Source organism: Anoplolepis gracilipes, chromosome 12 (assembly GCF_047496725.1).
Source record: "Anoplolepis gracilipes chromosome 12, ASM4749672v1, whole genome shotgun sequence".
Lineage (NCBI taxonomy): Eukaryota > Metazoa > Arthropoda > Insecta > Hymenoptera > Formicidae > Anoplolepis > Anoplolepis gracilipes.
This window is the reverse complement of record NC_132981.1, coordinates 3,175,001-3,193,468: the sequence shown is the minus strand read 5'-3', so window position 1 is coordinate 3,193,468 and position 18,468 is coordinate 3,175,001. Positions and strand designations below refer to the sequence as shown.

Sequence of the window (18,468 nt, the reverse complement as noted above, 5' to 3'; positions counted from 1 at the left end):
CATTCGTCTCTTCCTGTTTTACGTACGAGACTTCGCACGCGCGCGTTTCTCTCGTCACCGACGTGCTCATATATTGCCAAATTATAAGTTTTCCACGCGACCAACGGACACGAGGGACATCGAGGTCGACCGCTTTCTCGTCGGCCGTTAATCACGCCGATCGGAATCATATGATGTACACGTATATACGTGAAACAGCAGGTGCGCCCGTTTTTCTAACCGGTGCACTCGATTAATTCATCGTGATACTTCACGCGATGCGTCTGGCGCGTCGTCGCGACATAACAAAATTTTATCGCGATCTCTTGCTGAAAAAGAAATAAAAAAAAATGAACGATTTAATCCAATCCAGAAGAATTCACAGAAATTTGTTACATGAAATTTTTTTCGAATTATATTGTGCTTATATTCGTAAAATTGTCAAAGTTCTCAATGAAACGGGAATTTTGAAGTAATAAAGCGACGGGGGGGGGGGGGTTATTTTTTACTCGTTTTATTTTACGCAACTTAAAAATATTATTTGTATATTTATGTATCTCACTTATACAATTTAATAAAACGGCCATTATACAATGTCGGGTGAAATTTTTATACAAAGCATCACTGTCGTTATGTAAAAATATTTGACCTACGTTAGAAGATATGTCACAATTTTCCACACGAAGATTTTCATATAGAAGCAAGACCGAGATAAAATACATATTCGGAGAAACTGATTTACGTGATGCTTTTTACGGATCGATGCAATCATGTAAACCATAGTACATTATCGAATGAAGCCGAACGCCGAAGGCCATCGTTATAATTCACCGTATCGAATTAGTATCTTAAATTTAGTGGCGTTTGTGTAGCGCGTGTATTTCTGCCGCAAAAATAAATTTCAAACTCGTTACATGAAGGATTCATCCAACTTGAATTTCTTGACAAATCTTATGCTTTTTCAACAAAATATGAAAAACGTTAGCAATTGCAGTTTTTTAATTTTTTAATATTTGATATCTTTGTAATATATAGAGAAAATTGACATTTAAATTATCTGAAGAATAGATTGTGTTACCTATTTGTGTGTGTGTATATATATATATAAAGGAAATTAATTTCATATATTTTATAATAAAATTTTACATAACTTTGATATTAATTCATATTAATTTCAATATTAAGTAACAATTCCTCAATTTTTAAAGCAATTTTGAAGTTAATTCTGCCGTATAATTTTGCTAAAACAAAGTAATAATTTAGGCAATCTATGTACGATCTATACATGCACGTTATTATGTAGGATCATAACTCTGTGTTAGCCATACATATACAGTTAAGAAAGTACATAGTTAATAAAAGTTTAATGCGATGGCGCAGACGTAGACATCGAACATTGTTGTGAGGAGGGTCAGGGTTCCTTGTGTGCACTTCGGAGACGATATTTTCAGGCTGGACAGTAGGCATATAAATGTTTGGTGCTGCTGGTCGTCGAGACCAGCGGCTGCAGGTCACTCACCGAATATGAGTGAACATCGTCGCCACTCGAGAGCGGGCACCGCGATTGGCAAACCCATTTTGCACCGATAGCATCTCGATCATCGCTATGCGATCAATTAAAAAACGAACAAAGATAAGTGATGGCGAGCATCTGGCGATTCTACGAGTCTCCAGAAATGCGCTTTGTTCGATCAATTTCCTTCTTACGTATGATGCATTAATACACATGTGCGATTTTCTTCGATTTTTTTATCAAACTCATTTTTTAATAAAAAAAAAATTTTCCAACCTTTAATAGTAAATCACTACCATGGCTTCATCAAAATATTCTCTAATTTAGTTGCATTAAAATTTTAATGAAAGATTTTTCGATGAATTGCAATTAATTTTTTCTAAGCCCTATACCATCAATATCAATTTATTCGACAGCGTAATCATCCAATAAAATATTTAAATAATAAAAAGATGCGCTTTTAACGATATGTTTTAATGACAAATAATTAACAAAAATGTGATTGATCTTTGCACAATTGTTTGTATTTGACATACTTGAGAGAATTTTTTACTTACAATTATAATAATAATTACACAATAATTATTTATATATTTTATTATGACTTTTAAAATTCGACATACATATTGGGGTCTCGAATATGTCCCGAGGAGAATTATTTCGGTTATAGTTGGTTTCAATACCAATATAAAATATACGTGCAGAGGAATGAAAAAAAAAAGGAAGCAACAACGAGAGATTCAACTGCGTGCAAACCACTCATCGCCGACCATACTTAACGATAAAAGTGTACCGCGTCAATGACCTTGCGTACATGCGTGCAAGCTAAAAATGCACGCTGCGAATGAAATTGCCCATGCCGGAAAGTATCTGATTTCGACCATCAGTCCATCGCTAACTAATTATATAAGAGCAATACCGGTTTATCAGCTTTATCAGAAATTTTTATTAAAAAAAATGACAGGATAATTTTTGATAAATTAAATTTCGACAGCAACAGCAAGATATATCTATAAGTTGCAGATAAAACAAATTTTCTATGGTGATATAATTAATTTTCTTTTTTATGAAAATTCGTAAGATATTTTACTTTATTTATAAGGAAACTTTGTTACTCGTCGCGATCTTAGAATTGAATGAAATCTTTCAAGTGAACGTTTTATCGCAAAGTGTCAAAAGATCGCAAAATATAATGAATCAACTTCCTTTCTTTCTATTTCTCTTCTTCGGAGAATATTACGGGTGCGAGAGTATTACGTATAAAATAACGTTAATGATAATTATCAGTAGCGTAAACGTGATACCGTAACGAATTACCGTATCGCGTCGTAAAAATGTTGCGATAACATCGGCGTGAAATCGCCGTGTATTATCTAACGATCCCACGCACGAACGCACATACTGCGTCTCGATTCTCGATTACTCACAAGCTCCGCACGCGATGATTCTGCTCGAGAATGTAAACTGAAACATTCACGGTTATTCATTAACAAGCAGCGACGCATTCACCGATAAGGATTGTTCTCATCAGCGTCGGTTAACGTTAACGGTGGTTTAACTGATTCCCGGAGAATCACTTAAGTCTCAATTAACTTCAACTTATGGAAAGAAACCTACGCAAGTAGTCCCTACATAATGCTCTTAGGGCTTCTTCTATGCTAAAAGTCTAAACTTATGCTGTAAATTTATAACTATTTGTTTCTCGAAAATTTTTATGCATTTTTGTCTTCGATATTTTATTTATATATTTTTTTGTACCTGAAATATTTTCAAGATATTTTTCCAATGCTTCTGGAGAAATTCTGAAATGTTATCTCATTTTTTAAAAGTACTTGAAAATTAAAATTTGCTTATTATTTAAAAAATATGTTGACATTCATCTGAGAATTGGCAGAAACCGACAAATTTTCAGATATATCTATACGCGAGTCAATTTTCCACGATTAGTCATGACGATTTTTATTTCCACTCGCTGCAAATTAATACGAGCAAATCACCATATCACGCAAAACGGACGGGGATTTAAATAAATATTAAACTCAAGTATACGTTTAAAATATTTCCCATATCTGTTTGTATAATAACGGAGAGCTTACACGCTATTCTTCCATCGATACTGTCGATATTTTTTTTCACGGAGAAGTGATATAGCCAACCAGCAGAATAGTAATTATATATATGGAAGAAAAGCAAATACTAACTGTTACGCGGCGTCTAGGTTTTGCATTAAGCCAAATTATGTCAATATTAACTTACAAGAAGTTTTACCAATATCAAGTGAATCCTTTTATGTCAATATATCGAAACACGGATTTATATTTACGTTATGCCACTTTATAATTAAAAGCATCGATGTATAAAATATTCTAAATTCCACTAGTAAAAAAAAAGACTGTTTTCTACATTACATATTTTTCCATATCATCAATGGTTGCTGTGATATTGAAAATTGAACGTATTGATAATATATTTACATTTTGCATTTCACATTTAATTAAAATAATTTAGTATCTATATTACTATAAATATGAAAGCGCGAAAAATAAATAAGGAAAAAAGGAACGGATATGTAAATTTTAGAAAAAAATTACGTACGCATTCATTATTTTTTTTTTAAATAAATTAAATAATAAGAAACATAAAAATAATATTTTATAACAGACTTTGACATGATTTTATTTATTTTAATCTGTTTATTTAAAAATTTCTCTCTTTTTGCACATTCATAAATTTTTCTCTTTTTATTGCTTTTTTCGCTTTTTAATGAAAAACATATTATCGTTTAATTTTTGCAATTTAATTATGTTTTTGATTTATGATGTTCCTTATTAATTCGAGCGCAATTGAGACTAATTTCCACGAGTTTCCACTAGTTATTTCCTCGTGTTGAATTAGAAATGTATCTGATATGTATACAAAGAGCTATTGTTAAGTATACACATTTCAGACTTTCAATTTTACATTTAACATTTGAGTTTCAATGACTTGAGGCATTTATATACGAATGCAAATAGATTTTTAGTGGGGCGGGGGTGTTTTATAATAAAATTTAATTTAATTATATCTCAATCAGAGAATCGGATCAGAAATTGTGTAAACCCGACCCCGTTGTAAAATTCCCGTCGTCTGAAATTTAACGCTTTCTTGAGAGAGTTCGATTTTCGCCGAGAGAGCCCCGGCATGGCTGTCGGGACTGTACCGTATTACGCGTCGGACAATTATTATGCCAGGGGCGGCCCCACGCAACATCGTACCTCGTAAGGAAGGTTCGGGCCGGATGTGGTACCAGCGAAAGTTTCGTCCGAAATTGCGCGCCTGGCGCCCGTTCGTGCGGGCCTAACGGGCGATTTTGGGGTAGGTCGCATCAGGCTGTCGAACGTTCACATCGGCCCCTTTCGAAAGGGGATCGCGACGGCAAGCGAAGTGAGCGAAACAGAGAGAGAGAGGGAAGCGGAGAAAGAGAGAGAAACGCGAGATTTCGCGGCGAAAGTTTTGTCGAGGCATGCGGCATGGGTGTGCGTGCGGGATGATGATGTTATGCGAGTCGTTTCGCATGCCACACTCTCCTTGTATAACGTCGCTTTATTCTCCTCTCCGAGTTAATATCAAAAGATCGGTCTGTTATTATTCTAATATTACACAAAAATACGGTCACTCTCTCTCTCTCTCTCTCTCTCTCTTTCTCTTTCTCTTTCTCTCTTTCTAACTGCTCAATTAATGTTGACAAAGTTGACATTATGAGTTTATTTTTGTATAATAAATTTAATATAGCCATGATATATTAGATTAAATTAATTCATGCGCGTATTCAGATATGCAAAAGTAATAAGAAAGATTAGCGCGATATGTATGCTTCGAGATTTCTGACAATCTTTTTTACGGGCCACTTTGGTGTTATAAAATATTATATTTGTTATATAATTTTATTTATCAAAGAAAGAGACGAGAATTTATTTAGTAGAGTACCTATATATTTGTATATATTTTGTCTATTATTTTCACTCATTTTCGATTTTGTATAAAGATATATTTGTCATTATCTTATTTTTTGTATATTATATTACATTGTGTAATTTTATATTTGTTAGATAAAGAAACTAAAATAGAGATTGCACTTTTAATATTGGTTTATTTTTACCATAACAGCATCGTCTGTGCATATATTCAATTTAAAAAAATTTCGCTTATGAATGTCAAATAAAATTTTTTCACAAATATTTATAACGCAAGTATCTTCCCCTGTATAATATAAATAATCTAAATAATTCTAAATTTTAGAAACGATATTTTATATATACGATGAAATGTATATATATATATATATATATATATATATATATATATATATATATATATTTATTTATATATTGTAAAAATAAATTAATTATTTATAAAGCAACACGATTGATAAATATTAAAATACGGGATTAATATAACGACTATATTGACTAATTAAAGCGCATCGCGACGTCGCCACTCGACTGAAATTGATCCGTCATGTACTCGAGATATTCCGACAATGACGGAAACTTGAAAATGATATTCAAATATTATTAAAGAAACATTATTAAGAAATTATTAAAGAAACACTTATATATTGCTCGTAAAGATTACAATAAAATGATAAGAATTTCTATTTCCAGTCTCTTCGGTTTCAATAAAGTGTATAAATTGCGTGAAATAGTTACTATTATAAGTATGAATTGTCTACTTACGAATCGCGCACTGATAACCTTCAGTTCTGTTCGTAAGGATATATAAGAATAACAACATTCCTGAGTATAGCTACGTGACAGAGTGGGGGAAAACATTGCCAAATTTCGCCGCGCTGTCGTTGACATTCCACGGCCTTGTCGTCATTCGCGCACCGAGGCTCCAGCAAGTAGGCACGTTGTGAGCCGTTTCGTGTGTCGTCGTATTATCTCTCGAAATATGATTGCGAGAGCGTGACAAGTATCACGACGTGTCGAATGCGATCGCTTTCTACAAACAATTAGTAACCACATTCGAATAAATTCTCACGTTTCTTCGCTAATTTACATGTAATTTGCCTACTGTTATCAGATTGGAAACGCATTATACTACACGATTCGTCGTTTATTGGATCGAATGATTGGATCCAAATAACATGAACATCGGTCATGTATCGACAATTTATTAATAATAATTAATTTATGATACATTAAAATTTTGACATTATGTATTTTATACAATTTATTTTATAATATATTAGAAAAAAATATTTCAAGTAAAACAAGAGGCGCGTTATGTTGGCCAATGCTCGTCTTGTAGAGCATATATTTTAATTATATTTCTTTTGAAAAGAAAACGGGATATTGATTCGTTTATAATCGATCGCAGTTATGAAATAAATTGCATTAATTTCTGAATGTTAATTTCTGTTGTAGATGAATAATTTGTCACGCGTCTAAGTTCAGCAGTGCCGTGCAAAGTGTCGCGTGTCTATTTTTATTGACCTGCAAACATGATCCGCATCTTGTTTAGTTTTCGGGAGTGCCGTGCAAAGTGTCGTGCGTTCGTATTCAGTATTTCGCGCGCGATCGTAATTAATTGCGAGCAAGTACGACATATGAGAATGACAACCTTTGCAACTCTGACAACCTGAGAGAAAGACGACGAGGCCAAGGAGGGCATCGGGCAAAGACGGAGCAACGGTTGAGGTAAATAAAATTCATAATATATAACTTATTCATTATTGATTTATTGAAATTCATCGTTTATATCTGCAATGATTACATACTGATTTCCGTATTATTCACTAATTTTGTAATATAATAATGTAATATGACGTATGTAAATTATCTTTTTATTTAATATATTTTAAGACATACATACACGCGTGTATATGTGTATATTATGTACGTGTGATATTTTTAACATTATTAAGATTTATAATTGTCTAGATTATTATTTGTGTATGTATATAAAAATGAAATCTTTATTTATTAAATTCTAAAAGTTTATTTAATAAAAGCTTTTTCCAAAATTATCTTCTATTAGAGATGTATTTAAATAGATGAATAAAACATTTTTGCACGCGTTCGTTATTTTTGAGAAATTAATAATTATTTTATAATCTACAATACATATATGTGTATAATTTGATATAATTATATTTATATTTTACAGAGATAAATGTCAGAAACTACAACTCCGCTGTTGCGCACCTATTGGTGAGTTTGAAATTATTTTTTATATCTAGAGAGGGACACACACACACATATCTATATGTATGAAATTTTTTATTCTATATACAAATTAAATTGCGGCAAGTTAATTGAAAATTTAGGAAAAAGTGTTAAAATAATGCAGATTTGAGCATTAGATCAGATGTTAAATTAGTTAAATCGTTAGATCATGAAAATGTAATGAATTAAATAATCTTTTTAAAAGCCAAAAATAATACATCACATATATATGAAAATATTTAAAATTCTTGCTCATGTGTGCAGTAAGAATATGCTTAAGTTTTATACAAATTTTTGTTAATGCAAAATCTATTTAATTGATTAGAAATTAAATATTTAAAAGTTGATGCATATTAACTTTACGGAACTATATAAATAAAAATAATCCTCGATGCTTTATATAAATAATATAAGAAAATAAGAATTTAATAACTGTGTTGCTTTTTCATTATTGTATATTCTTTATATATACAACTTTATTCCGGTACTTTTATTTCAAATATGTGTGCATGTAAGTTGTACGTACATACACGTGCAAGTGTCACGTGAGTGGCGTTTGTCGGTTGATTAGCCATTGAAATACCGCATAAAAATTGACGAGTGAAGTCTGGTCGATTGCAACGAAAAGAGAATCAAGCCGAACAACGCGTCGCGAAACCTCGTTCGCTCGTAGCCTAAAATAGGACGCATTGCAACGGTCTTTTTTTTCCGCCGCGGATCGATAATCCGTCGTGCAACAGCTTAACCTTCCACGCCGCGAGTGACACAACGAGCGAGAAGAGAATTTCTTAGTATGAAACTAGGCACTAACTTATAGCGCGCATAGTTAAACGTTACCTTACTCTGCGCGGTTTCGTAGTTGCCGGAGATCGATTATCGTACACGTGCGACTATATCGCATTATGAAGGAAATGCGAATTAATCGTTGTCGGGTATTAAACAAAGGGAGATTTGTATCAGATGAAATTTTAAACACGAAGTGATCTACTAAATAATTTTGGCATTTTTTAGAAGACTGATTCTTTCCTAAATTTATATTTTGTGTATTATATATATGTGTGTGTGTGTGTGTGTGTCTGTCTAATTATAGTTCTAAAACGTGGATATTTTTATTTACAATTGATAAGATATCTGGCACTTGGATACTTGCAGTTTCAAGTTGAATAAAAATTTGAAAAATATTAAATATTATTTTATTTATAAATTATATTACCATTATATATATTTATTAATATTTAAAATACATCTGAGGTCAATCATTGATTTTAACACTTCTAAGTTCTTAAATTCCTAGAACGTAGAAACCGCAAGAATTAAAATTATTCTTACGCAAGCTGCGTATAGACTGAAACTGCATCAATTATGCAGCTGGAAATGCAACTTCCATTTACTTCCTCACGTTGGCAATAACAATGCAAAGAATTCAATAGCTTGTCGCGGAGACCGAAATACATTCCAAAATATGATTTTATTCGTTGAATTTTTTGACGGGGACGCTCGTGATTGAATTTCGCGATGTGTTGAAAAGACGTTATCCGGAAACGAACGACAATCATCTTCCCTTCTTTTTCTTGAAAAAGAAGTTTCCACCTTAGTGAACGCGACGGGCTATAAGATAATGAAAGAAAGATACAAAAGTTACGTGCGCAGGAATTATGCATCATCTTTTGGTCGCATGACGGGAAAGGTATTTTTTAACCTTGTTCGCGTTGTTTACCATTATTTACTGCTTTTTATCGGCTGCATCACATCTGTTCTTTCATGATCGAGACTCTTTTTCTGGCACCAAAGGTCGCGATTCAGTGACACGATTTGACGGACAAAGTCAAACTCGTTATGCATAAATAAAAAATTATATAAATATAGATAGCCTGTAAAAGCTATTCATTTACATTCTCTGTAAATCGAGGATTACAAGAAAAATGGATTTTAACAAAATTTCTATCTCGTGAGAATAATATGATATAACTATGATCGATGAAATATTTAATCCAACGAGCATTATTAAAAGATATTGGATAATTAGTAGGTTATACTCTGTCTGGTTATTAGTAACATTATAGGTGCTTAAGCGAAAAAAAAAGTGTAAATAAACTCGCTGTAAATATTAAGCGTTGCGGGGGATAAATGGATATTATTTATACAGCGACCTGATAGCAGGCTATAAAAGCGATTTATAAAAAAAAAAAATCTTCAGCATCCAACACTGCACGCGCGATGGTGTAAAGACAAAGTACCTTCCCACCTCGAAACCTCGTGTTCTCCGAAGAAATGCCCTGAAAGAAACCTCTTCCGCCCGCCTAAGCGCGCTCTTTATCACGAAGAAGAATGTTTATTACGTAAACAACGGGCTGGCGGCGTGATGCAAAGTGCCGGCAAAGTAAATAGTATATCGTATTTAAAGTTCGACGGCAGAATGTTTCGTAATGCGAATTAATCTCGATGTAAATACACGACACGATTGCATTTCCAACGTGCGCACGACGATTGATGATATTGCTTGAGAAATATAAATTTTGCAATGTCTAATTAAAATAATAATAAAATTGAACGAACGCATGTGTCGGAGAATTTTTTTTTTTTTTTTTTTTTTTTTCATTTATCTTTTATTTATCTTTTAGACAAAATCCATTCGTTTTACTAACAAAGTTTTTATCGTATGACATTTTCACTTTTAGACTCTTATGAAAGATATATCTAAATTCAATTTCCATTCTGTATGGCGGAAACTATGCGCAGGATGGTATGCAGAATTAATTCTCAATAGTTCGGGGAATTCACCTCTCCCCCCTCCCCCCTCCCCCTCCCTCCCTTATGACCTTTCGCTTAAGTGTCCTCTTCGCCGAAAGCTTATCGCTCCGCGAAATTTCGTCGCGTGTTCGGACTCTTGCGACTATTCATATAGCGTAGGTAGGTGTAGGTAAGGCCCGTCGACGATTTCGCATCACATGTGCGCATGTGACACGTACACACACGCGATCGCAAAGGATGGACACACGGCGGCCGCAATGCACAGAGCACGCTATCGATCCGCGTTTTTGCGCGGTATGTCAACTCGTTACCGGACGTTGATCGAAGAGCGTAAGGTACACAATTACGCAGCGAGGCTCTCACCGAGAGAAGAAGGATCGTCCAAGAGGGGCTTCGCCTTTTCGACGCGCAATAAAACTGCTCTCGTACGGATTATAATTGGGCGATATATATTCACCGTACTGTAATTAAAAGGCCGCGGGGAAATTCTTTCAAATCCGGGATAAATTGTAATGTAAAAATAAATATCAAAGTTTCTTTAACATGTCGAATTTTTCGACAAAAAAAATATTCCCGAGTCTCCAACGTGATACGATAATTCGTGTAAAACCGTCCTAATTTTCTCTCTGAGAGTCATATCATGATGTCGAGATAGAAAAACGACAACTGAAACAAATTCTGCGCAGAGGAGGGACATCCGTGGAAAGTTCATCGCGCTACGGCCTTTTTTTCTGCATCAAACGGCTCGTTGGGGATGGTAATATTAGCCCGACGTTTTCCTGCTGATTTGACTTTAATATCGGCAACGAGACGATATTCATTTCCGTGGCCGCGGGCAAAGAGCGCAATGAAAATATTGCGTTACATCCGCCGGGACGGTATTACCGGGCGAAAAGAAAAAGCGGGAAAGGCTCCTCCTTAGAACATTGTATGACGGCACACGTACTTTAGACGACGAAGGGAGAAAAAATATGTCAACCTCGCGGCGCCCAGGCAAGGTAAAGCGGATTACATTACGCTGTGGAAATATCTGAACCAACAGGGAGAGGGGTGCAGAGGGGAAGGGAGAGGCAGGAGGAATAAGAGAAGGATTCGCAGTAGAAACGTTACTAAGAGTATAAATGAGGGAAAAGAAAATACATCGAAACTCTGTGGGCAAGCGTCCGTTGAATTTTCCATATAATATAGCGTGACGTGTATGCATCTGTGTGCGTGTGTTTGTGTGTGTGTGTGTGTGTGTGTGTGTGTGTGTCGTCAAAAAAAGAGCGTTCCTCGACGCGAGTCTTTCTATCCTGCTGTGTGTAAAGCCACTATGCAAATTAGGCGTCTCTCGCTCTTGTCGTTCGAACATTATCTTGCATTCGGTCATTCGGTCAGAACGTAATTGACATGACGAGGGATAATGTTTAAATCCCGATCGCACTAAAATTCTATTTAAGTTTCACCTTAATTAATATAATTTTACATGGAATTTACATTTTATTGAAAAATACACAGATAAATGTATTTAACTGAGATTAATATATAAAATGCTATCGATAAAATCGAATGCATCAATCCAATTAATTTACACATTAAAATAACAATTTTTTTATTAAATGTGACGTTTCTGTTTTATATACAGGTAAACAGGAATTTTTAAACAATATTAATCTTGCAATCATTTTTTCGAGTAGACTGACAAATTGCAGTGAGGCAAGTCGATTGTTATTTCAATATTGGAAAATTTTTACAACATTTTTACAAAATTCATACAAATTGTATTTATCGAGTATCTAGGAAATTTCGGCTGTTTGTATATTGTAGAAATAAAAACGAAACGGATACCACGTTACTGGGTCGCTCGCTCACGCGTAGCACGCGCGCTATCGATTTGGTTTCCTTGCGGCAGGATGACAACCTAGGGTAACCCAGTACGTTAATCGTGTATATGTATATATGTATAGAGGCAGGTTCTCGTAGGCTAGGTTACGGTGAATCGGCATGCAGGATTAGTCACGAGCAAGCTTGCCTCTGGGTAATGACAGCTGCTACCAGTATGCGCTATTCTAGTCATCAACCGCAACTATCAACGCCTTCAACCACCAACGTTGGATAATAGTTGTTGTTGTCGAGACGCAACTTCGTGGGTAATGACGGGAATCCGTTGAACAATGTCGAAAATTTGTTTCTAGCGTTGCTTTTAAGCGTACTCGAAATCGATTTTGTTCACAAGTGGCAAATATACAGAATTTGACGTTTATAATTTTAACATTTTCATTTCTGAATTAAGCAATTAACACAAGAGATATATAAATTCAAAATAATGCAATTTTATTAAATAATCTGATTTCATTTCCGCGTGTAACACTTTGACATTTGATTTAAAAGTTCTTTCTCTGCCGCCAAACACACTCTTTGTCTCATAAACGCATTTTACTCTAAAGAATATAATCATTCCAATTTTCAACTACAAAGTCTCTGACCGTTCACATCATCGATGATGGACGATAACGTTCGGGTTCCGGAGCATTTTCGCCGACGGCGCGAAGGGGCTTTTTTCTTTTTTTTTTTTTCCTCCCTTGTGCCTCGATCCATTCACTCGGTGGTACAACTCTTCGGTTTCGAGGCTGTAATTTAGTGCAGTTTCGACGTCGTGTAATGGAAGCGAGATTCACGGTAAGCAAGCGTCTACCGATGGAACCGAACTGCGTCCAGAAAGTTGTAACCGCTAAAAAACGTAGAAAAAAGAGCGGTTCATACTGTGTCATCCCCTAATCGTTGCGATTTATCATCGATCATGAGGCTTGAAATTGTAATAAAGAAAGATAGTCGCTAGTTGTAATTAGAGGGATCATATTTCTTCTTTGCGTGTCTGTGAAATTTACGGCTAACTGTTTGATGCAATAACTAGATAAATCAGTCTCTGTTTCTTTAATTTTTATTTTATTTCTTTTAATTATATTACATTGGAACTATTTTCGTACATTTATACATATATTGATATTATAAACTTGCGCATCATTATCATTTCATTAACGTTACGTTGCATTGTGGTAAGAAATGTTAATATCAAGGTTTATTATCTCGCCGAAAGAAGTGTAGAATACAAAATTAATAGTAGCGCGTTACGTTTCACGAGAGGCGCAAGATTTATGACTGTTGCAACTTACCCTAGTTTCAAGTAGCCCTATCAAACTCGAGACGGCTCGTCGCGCCGCGTGACGCGTATTTGAATATTTAAATATCGCGAACTGTGAAAAGGAGACGGCACGTCCGACACGAAGAAGCGATAGATTTTACAACACCGTGCAAGCGACGACTCTACTTTTACCGCGATTAGAAAAATCGTATGATGCGGAAAAAAAATCTGGATATACGTAGTGACATTTTGTTCTCACGCGTTATTGCGACAAGGGGATGATAGTTATTATTTTACATGTCCCGATGACTGATGCAAGAGATGTCGAGATTATTTTATTTATTAAGCTTGAAGGAACAGCATTTCATTCTAATTTTTTTTTTTTCTTTTTTACTAGGAAAGAGAAAAATATTTTCTAGTTTTTAATTTCGTACTTTAGTTACCGCAGAAATGCAAATTTCTAGGATGAAGGATAGTTTCCACTGGAAACTGGAACGGTCTCCAATGCCCGCATATTTCCTCTAAACGACCTCGCAGAAAATGCACTTATGACAAAGTAGTAGCAAGGCAACGTTGTATTTGGCACATAATCAATAATTTACTGTTCTCGTAAAGCGGAGCGAAAGAGAGAGAGAGAGAGAGAGAAAGAGAGAGGAAGAGGGAGAGGGAGAGAGAGAGAGAGAGAGAGAGGTATTAGTCAACGGTTAAAAAAAAAGAAATTTTTGTATAAAGGACGATAATACTCTTATTTGTTGTTATACGTTACATTCCAAAATCCCATCGCATTAACGCGGATTAATATCGCCGTTTATCTCGCGCCCGGCGTTCATATATGTTTAATCGCGCCGGGACTTTTCTAGGAATGTAATCCCCACAAAACGGCTTTGCTTTGCGTGGCCAGCGAGAAGCGATCGTATAACCAAATGTAAATTCTAGGCACGTATATAATCCCGAGGTCTGCGAAATCCCCGAGGGAACTATATCCCTCGCTATACGAGATCCTAAAGAAATAGAGTTGATATGACTATTATAAAAATATCTATCGATGTTTTTATCCATTCAAACATTTTATCATCCATATCATGGGGCGCGCACATATACATATAATAATATTATACATACATACATACATACATACATACATACATACATACATACATATATAATTTGTAAAAGTATTTCTATAAAATAATGTCACAAAATAAAGATATTATCGTAGGTATAGATAATTAAAAATAAAAATAAAAAATAATCATTAAACAATATTTAAAAAAAAACTATTTGTTAATTTTTAGATGCGTACTTTTTAGTATCGCTAATCTCATATTTATCGCGAATTGTCGCGCCGGTGAAATTTTAACAAACGAGAGAGAGAGAGAGAGAGAGAGAGAGAGAGAGAGAGATCAAAAGCATGTCTGGACGATACGCAGCTTATCTCACCGTTATTCGCGTTATCCCTCGGCTCTCTGGCGAATTACTCGAGCCCAATCGGGCGTGCGATCGGCGGTGCGCGCGTCACAGGGTGGCGAGAAGGGCGCGAGGCAGGACGAAGGGAGACGGGAACGAGAGCGAAGGATGCGTCTCTCGCTTCTCTCGCTCCTCGAGGGAGAGCTCCGGACAAGAGAGGGCGCCAGGTGGATGATCCTCCGAGGACGGTTCGGTGGAAGCTGGAACAGGTCGGAAATGGACCGGGGAAAGGGCAACCGCGACGAGAGACGGAGGGAGGAGAAGACGCGATTCGACAGAGAGCGGCCAGGGCGAGGCAAGGGAGAGGAAAGTAGCAGAAGGTAGACGGTAGGGCAGGTTGGCCCAAAAAGTCATGCAAGAGTCATGGAACTCTCCGGGACACGGACCAAGGACCGACGGCGGTTTTCTTATCCCTCCTAAACCGCTCGTTAGATGCTGTCTCTCTCTCTCTCTCTCTCTCCCTCTCTCTCTCTCTCTCTCTCTCTTCCTCCTTTTCTGTCTCCTTTTCTCGCTCTTTCTCTTTCTCCTTCGTACATGCTTTCCCTCTACCTTGGCCCTTTCTTTCTATCTACCGTCCTTCTCCCCCTGGTCGCCTCTCGTCAGGTACCAAGCACGGAGCAGGATTTGAGAAGGAGGCGAGGGGAAAGACGGCGTCAACCGAGAGACGGCACTGACCTAAAGCAACACGGCCGACAGTCGGATCCCAAAGCGAGGAGGAGAGAAAGAATGCCGGGGTTGAAAAGGGAGCAGCGGAGAGAACGGGACCGGGGGACGGCGGGGAAAATTAATGGCGACGTGCGCTCGACATTTTTGCGGGCCAACGTCCGGGAGTTTTCATCTTCCGCGCGCCGGAAGAGATCGTCTTCGGGGGCGGGATTGTCGCGCGTAGAGCCAACCCCGGCGCGAAATTTTCGCTTGTTAAGTGGGGGCATTTGTTTTACCTGGCGGAGCCGGGTGAAACATGGCCGCGATAGTTCCACCGGCTGGGTTTACCGATATTCCGACATTTTTGTCAGCGAATTAATTCACTCGAAATCCATGGACGTAATTTGTAAATAAACAGAAAAAAGTCACCAATTGACGTCTCATTCGTAGGAAAACATACGTAGGAAATTAAAATATACGCGTACTTTCTGTTTCACCTAAAAATTAAAACACATCACATTTGGCCTTCAATCCTTTATATAAGTAGAAGAAGTAAATCGTAACGAGAGAGAGAGAGAGAGAGCGAGAGAGAGAAAGAGAGGAAGAGATCTGATGGATTAAACTCGTGCTCGGGAAGATCGATGTCGATCATAACGTCGTGGTAACGCAACGATCGTCCCAACGAGAGCTCGGCAGTTCTTGATTCGTTACCGTGATATTTACGTCGTGTTCCTTCTTTACTTTGCTCTTCTGTCCGGTACGATCGCGTATATTATCGTGATAAGATTCGACGAGAGAGCCGTACCGTTGGGATTCCAATTTCATCGACCGGATCGTGAACCTGTTTTTCTGCGAGACCTTAATATCCGTTCCTAGTTGCTTCCACTCGCAAGGTCCCGTCCGATCAGCAAGGGCCTTCAAATTTCCTACTTTTATGACACTTCATCCTCTCGGTCGTTCGGATACCGCAATCATTTCTTCTCATTCGGAACGAGACAGGAAGAATGATGGTTTCGTTTTTGTTTTTTTATTTTTTTTTCTTCTTTTTTTTGCTATTATGGAATACGCATTTGCAGCGCGCAATTGTTTGTAATTGCAGCAGAATTGTTGTCGAGCGGAAGAGATAATGGAAAGGAAGATTTCGTACCTGGAAAAAGATTTTTTTTTCTTTTTACGATGAAAAAAGTTTAACTAGAGCGAAGTAATTTTCCTGAAACACGATGATATAAAGTATAAAGATTCACTGAAATTTGTGCGATCCGCAATCTTGATTTAAATCTGGCAAAACAAACACTTCCGCGAAGACACGTGTCTACTTCCAACGTGTTATCGACTTATTTATAATCAGATGCATGATTTATGAAATGAATGTTTCTTCAATTTTATGAAATTTGATATAGGTCAGTTGCATAAAGATTTATCATAACAGTTTTGTTTGGTTGCAGTTTGAGAAAATTATAAATATCATTAAAACGGAAACAAAATTAAGTCAAATTAAATTAAATTATATTGAGTCATAATTAAATTATATTCTCTTTTATTTTCTCTTTTTCTCTCTCTCTCTCTCTCTTTCACAAACACACACACACACACACACACACACACACACACACACACACACACACACACACACACACACACACACACACACACACATATACATACACTTATTGTTTTCTCGATATATGCAACTATGATACTTAACACGTTCCTTTGTCATAACGCATTATATTTTATGACGCGCGACGTGACACATGCTACTTACAAGAACTTGACATTTAAATGTATCATTCGAAGTTTAATTGATAATTGATTTTACCCCTAAGATATTACTTTTTTTTTACACGAAAAATGTGTTGGTAGACGTTTATAAAAAAAAGAAAAACTGAATACACATCTAAATTAAAAAATATCTGCATCAAATATTTCGGGACAAAATACTTTTCATTCAAAATGTAGGAAAATTATTTTTTATTATTTCTATATAAAAAAAAATTAGATATTAAATTAAAAATATTAAATAATTTACGCCTACATCTATTGTAAGTTTTCATGAAGAAAGGCGAGGACATTTTAACGAAGAAACAACATTTTACATCTGTTAATTTGACGATTTGTAGAGTCCTTCTAGCATTAATATATTGGAATAACAAAGCTATGTACGCGTGCCGATGATACTGCATTTTTCGTATATCTGTTACGCAGTTGGACGCCAAATTGTAGTTGACTAAAAAACAAGTCAATTTGAATCAATTAGCGAACGCATGTGTAAAACATGGTGACGATGAGTTACTGATAAAAGCGCGCGTGAAACGCACGCAGCTGCAAAAATTGTATCGGATGCGATTCAACGAGCGCATGTGTATACGTATATACGCACACTATTTTGCGCGTGTGCCGCGTGCACATTATTCGTATATTTCACCGTAAATTTTTCCATCTCGCTCTGCGTTCGCACGTGGCGTACATTTTTCACCATTTTTTTGGTAATTCAATATGTCGCCCATATACATAATACAGTTAGCGGTGTGAAAAAGCTGACGATAATTGATCGCGTCGCAGAAACAACGTTTGACCACGCTGTAATAATTTTTATCACGGTTACACTTTTTATCGGGCGTATACATTCACGTGCCGGACAGCGGAATTATTTGGCACCTTTAAAAAAAATCTCTCGCGAGTATCGCAATACTCGGGTTTGCGACGAATATTTATTTGCTAATGTATCTCGAGGGAGGAAAAAAATGCACTCTTCATTATACTCGCGTCTAGCCAAACTCCAC

General features: G+C 36.1%; 1 long non-coding RNA gene across 3 annotated transcripts in view; it reads left to right on the top strand.

The window, feature by feature from the left end:
* LOC140672008 (uncharacterized) overlaps positions 1 to 18,468 on the top strand; it is a 178,858-nt gene that overhangs the window by 24,784 nt on the left and 135,606 nt on the right. For all 3 annotated transcript variants that reach the window (XR_012047818.1, XR_012047816.1, XR_012047817.1), the window contains 2 exons: positions 6,901 to 7,173; positions 7,643 to 7,686. This is a non-coding gene — a long non-coding RNA (uncharacterized lncRNA). The remainder of the gene's footprint in view (positions 1 to 6,900; positions 7,174 to 7,642; positions 7,687 to 18,468) is intronic.